The 5,270-nt window shown below is 44.6% G+C and overlaps 1 long non-coding RNA gene across 1 annotated transcript; it reads right to left on the reverse strand.

Annotated features, from left to right (window-relative positions):
* Positions 1 to 2,872: 2,872 nt before the first annotated feature.
* LOC134284813 (uncharacterized) lies at positions 2,873 to 4,318 on the reverse strand. Its single transcript, XR_009995951.1, has 2 exons — positions 4,013 to 4,318; positions 2,873 to 3,965 (listed from the first exon to the last, which is right to left on the reverse strand). It is a non-coding gene; the product is annotated as an uncharacterized LOC134284813 (long non-coding RNA).
* Between the last annotated feature and the right edge of the window lie 952 nt (positions 4,319 to 5,270).

The raw sequence follows: 5,270 nt of genomic DNA on the forward strand, positions 1-5,270 counted from the left end.
AGCATCTAAAACCCCAGATGCCCCAGTTTTTCGCCCAGAAAGCCAAAAGACTAGTCAACAGGAACGTCGACAAAACCCAGTCGGTCTTTCCGGAAAATTGACTCTCTCTGGGATAGTGGATATCATCTTCGAAACGTTTAATATCTCACCCGTAATAAGAAGTTTGATAAACATGGCACTTCCCTTTGTGACACCTCTTCTGAAGCAACTGGCTTCACAATGGCCGATTCTTGAATCTTTCATATCTTTCGATGGCTAATTTGTCCAGCGAGGTCGGAGATATGATTGAAGTCCTACAGTGGAATTGTAGAAGCCTAATTAAAAATATGGATGCGTTCAAATTTTTAGTTCACAGTACGCGTTGTGACATATTTGCCCTTAGTGAAACATGGTTAACTTCCGATAAAGATATTTCTTTCCACGATTTTAATATTATTCGTCGTGATCGAGGGGATGGATATGGAGGGGTGATCTTGGGGATCAATAAGCTCCATTCCATTTATAGAATTGATTCCCCCCCGATGAACGGCACTGAAATAGTTGCATGTCATGTTACTATACAAGGAAAAAGTTTCAGCGTAGCCAGTGTTTATATACCGCCTAGTACAAGAGTATCTCGCAGAGATCTTGCGGAAATATGCTGTGCTATGCCTGCGCCTTGGTTGATCCTAGGAGATTTTAATGCACACGGAACAGCCTGGGGGTCTCCGAAGGACGACAATCGCGCAACCCTTATATATGACCTCTGTGACTATTTCAATTTGACAATTTTGAACTCCGGGGAAGCAACGCGAATTAAACCTCCAGATCCTCCAAGTATGTTAGACCTCTCAATATGTTCGAATTCACTATCATTGGATTGCACGTGGAAGGTAATTCAGGATCCCCATGGTAGTGATCATCTGCCGATCAAAATTTCAATCACCAATGATTCGTGTCAGGCTCGCCAGATTGACGTCGCGTATGACCTCACGAAGCATATCGACTGGGGTAAATATGCTGAATTGGTCTCAGAGGGCGAGCAGTCGGTTGACGTTCTTCCACCGCAGGAAGAGTACCAATACTTGTCCGGGTTAATCGTCGAAAGTGCTCTACAAGCGCAGCGTAGACCGGTTCCGGGAACTTCGATACGGCGAAGAACCCCCACATTGTGGTGGGATGAGGAATGTACCGGAGCCTATCGCGAAAGATCCGCCGCGTTTAAAACATATAGGAAGCGAGGTACACGGGAGAACTACGAGTGGTATTCCTCTCTCGACCATAAGTTCGCGAACCTCGTGAAGGCGAAGAAACGTGGTTATTGGAGGAATTTCGTCAACGGTTTATCGCGGGAGACGTCAATGCGAACTCTCTGGACGGTCGGAAGGAGAATGCGCAACGCGGTATCGGTTAATGAGGATCGAGAAAGCTCGCCTCGATGGATTTTCGATTTCGCAAAGAAAGTCTGTCCGGATTCGGTCCAAGTACAAGCGAATTTTCGTCGTTATCCACCCGAAAGGAATGCAATGGATTCACCCTTTTCGATGCTAGAATTCTCACTCGCGCTTCTGTCATGTAACAACTCTGCCCCAGGAATGGATAGAATTAAGTTCAACTTGCTTAAAAACCTCCCAGACGTCGCAAAGAGGCGCTTGTTGAATTTGTTTAATCTATTCTTGGAGAGCAACACTGTTCCGGATGACTGGAGACGAGTGAGGGTTATTGCCATTCAAAAGCCCGGGAAGCCCGCGTCGGATCACAACTCGTACCGTCCAATTGCGATGTTGTCGTGCTTACGGAAGCTGCTAGAGAAGATGATTCTCCATCGGCTTGACAAATGGGTTGAATCGAATGGCCTTCTTTCAGATACTCAATTCGGTTTCCGCAGAGGCAAGGGAACGAGCGATTGTCTGGCGCTGCTTTCTACAGAAATTCAACTGGCCTACGCTCAAAAAGAGCAAATGGGCTCAGTATTTTTGGATATTAAGGGGGCTTTTGATGCCGTTTGCGTTGATGTCCTTTCAGACAAACTCCACGAGTGTGGGCTTTCTCCGATTTTAAACAACTATTTGTACAACTTGTTGTCTGAGAAGCACATGTTTTTCTCTCATGGAACCTCGGCAACTTCACGAATTAGTTACATGGGTCTCCCCCAGGGCTCATGCTTAAGCCCCCTTCTTTACAATTTTTACGTCAGAGATATCGACGAATGTCTCGTGGAAAATTGCACGCTACGACAGCTTGCGGACGACGCCGTGGTCTCTATCACCGGACCAGAGGCAGAAGAACTGCAAGGACCACTGCAAGATACCTTAGACAATTTGTCTGCTTGGGCTGTAAAGCTGGGTATCGAATTCTCTCCGGAGAAAACTGAGTTAGTTGTCTTTTCTAGGAAGCGTGATCCAGCAGATCTAGAGCTTCAATTTTTGGGTAGGGAACTCACTCAAAGTCTTTCACATATGTATCTGGGGGTCTGGTTCGACTCTAAAGGCACCTGGGGAAAGCACATTAATTATCTGTATCAGAAGTGCCAACAACGAATCAACTTCATGCGTACACTTACCGGAACATGGTGGGGAGCCCACCCGGAAGATCTGATAAAGCTTTATCGTACAACGATACTGTCGGTTCTCGAATACGGTAGCTTTTGCTTTCAGTCCGCCGCGAAAACACACATACTGAAGCTAGAGCGTATCCAGTATCGCTGTCTTCGGATCGCGTTAGGCTGCATGAACTCGACGCACACAATGAGTTTGGAGGTACTAGCAGCAGTACTCCCTTTATCAGATCGTTTCGTGGAACTGTCGTTAAGGTTCCTCATCCGCTGTGAGGTGCTGAATCCATTGGTAATTGAAAACTTTGAGAAGCTGATCGAACGAATTCATCAAACAAAGTTTATGACAGTGTACTACTCGTACATGACTCTGGAGGTTCATCCTTCTTCGAATGTTCTCAACCGTGATTGCTTCCCAGACTTCTCCAATTCCACTATAGTTTTTGATCTGTCCATGTTGCAAGAAATCCGTGGAATTCCAGATCCGCTCCGATCGGAGCACATCCCAAAAATTTTTGCAAACAAGTTTGGCCAAGTCAGTTGCGACAGAAGGTTTTTCACTGACGGGTCAAAAACAAATGATTCCACTGGATTTGGTGTATTTAATGAGCTTCATAGCGCCGCCCATAAACTTCAAAGTCCTTGCTCAGTATACATCGCAGAATTGGCGGCTATACACTACGCATTAGAGCGAATTGCCTCTCTTCCCTCTGATCAATATTTCATTTTTACGGATAGTCTCAGCTCAATTGAGGCTATTCGCTCAATGAGGCCGGTGAAGCACTCCCCGTATTTCCTGAGCGAAATTCGATCAATTCTGAGTGCTTTATCGCATCAAGCATATAACATCACTTTGGTTTGGGTCCCTTCACATTGCTCGATCCCGGGCAATGAGAAAGCGGACTCACTCGCCAAAGTGGGCGCTATGGAAGGCGATATTTATGACCGTCATATCGCTTTCAATGAATTTTTTTCGATTGCTCGTCAGCATGCCTTGGTTAGTTGGCAACAAAAATGGGATGCAGGAGAGTTGGGCAGGTGGTTACACTCAATTCTCCCACAGGTATCGAAGACGGCGTGGTTCAAGGGGTTGGATATGGGTCGAGATTTTATCAAGATAATGTGTCGACTTATGTCCAATCACTACTCTCTGGGCTCGCATTTCTATCGAATAGGGCTCACAGATAGCAATCGTTGTAGCTGTGGTGCAGGCTATCAAGATATCAACCATGTTGTGTGGGAATGCCCCGAATACGGTATTGCCAGATCCGATTTATGTGCATCCCTCAGGGCCCGAGGGAAACCAGAAAAGGAAGACATTAGAGATGTGTTGGGTAAACTTGATCTTGAGTATATGAAGCTTGTGTACGACTTCTTGAAGCAAGCTGAAGTCTTCGTCTGATATCCCCGTCTTGTTGTTCCACTTGTCCACCTCGTGTCTTTATTTGATATCCCAGTCTTGTTGTTCCACTTGTCCACCTCGTGTCCCTTCGAAAATCGTCTGTATGTATCGTTACAGGTTGTATGTCCACTCTACGTTCGACCAGCAGCAACACGCCACACCAAGCTGCCACGTGTCAATGAAAAGCCCCATCACCCTATCCTTTCCTCAAATATTTTTGTTCCCCCTAACCTCGACCAAACCGCGAGTTTTTCGGTTTCCCAAAACTAACATAGTTTATAAGACAAAAACATGAAATTGTAAATAGTTTTAACTGGATTCGGCTCCGTTATGCCTGTTGGCGCATGAGCCTTAAATAAATGATTAAGTAAAAAAAAAAATGTGCATATGACGGTGCGTGTGCGAGAAGAGGAAAGGAAGCATGCTCTCAGTTGGAAGTAAAAGTTATTCAGAAATTGAATCAGAGTAGAAAGCGTTCTGGTTGTTTCCGAACGGTTTCAACAAGCGCCTACAGATGGATGTCTAGCACTGGTAGATATCAATCAGAAGATACGTGTTCGGAGCCTGTAAAAACCAAGCTGATATATGCGTGCTATTTTTTTTTTCAACATGATTTATGTCGGTCCGACAAAAAACGAGACAGAAAAAATCTGTATTATTGCGTCGGAGTGACTTTTTTTTACGAAACAAACTCAGGCACACTACGAATCTTTTCGTTGCAGAAAACAACGAATGGCATTCTTAAGCCGGACGAGCAATTTCGTACAATGCAACAACATATTTTTTCAGTGCGAAGATACTTTATGCCCAAGGAAGTCAAGGAAATTTTCCTTACGAAAAGATCCTGGACCGACCGGGAATCGAACCCGTCACCCTCAGCATGGTCATGCTGAATACCCGTGCGTTTACCGCCTCGGCTATATGGGCCCTATCATGAGCTTTTTTATTACAACGTATACGTATGCTTACAGACCACTTAGCTGAGAAGCAGTCCTCCCCAGTTGGGATGTAACGCCAGAATGATGATGCCAAATATTATGACTGGCAGAAAATATCTCTGTAAAGCGAAGAATACTGTAATCATTACATCAAATGCTTGGTTCATGCCTTTCATTTCGCTACATTTTAAAACTGTTTAATGAAAATCCGTGTTATAGGAGTCTGCATAACACAAATTCATAGTATCGGAGTCTCTGCTATACGTCTACTAAATAATGATTCGAACTCATTTTTGTAGAATAAAATTTATCTAAATTTTGGTACGCGATATCGAGGGTACGTACAATAGAGGTACGCCTGTATTCTATGTTAGAATATACGGTCCTGTCATTTTGT

This window comes from Aedes albopictus, unplaced genomic scaffold (assembly GCF_035046485.1).
Source record: "Aedes albopictus strain Foshan unplaced genomic scaffold, AalbF5 HiC_scaffold_990, whole genome shotgun sequence".
In the NCBI taxonomy this organism is placed as follows: Eukaryota; Metazoa; Arthropoda; class Insecta; order Diptera; family Culicidae; genus Aedes; species Aedes albopictus.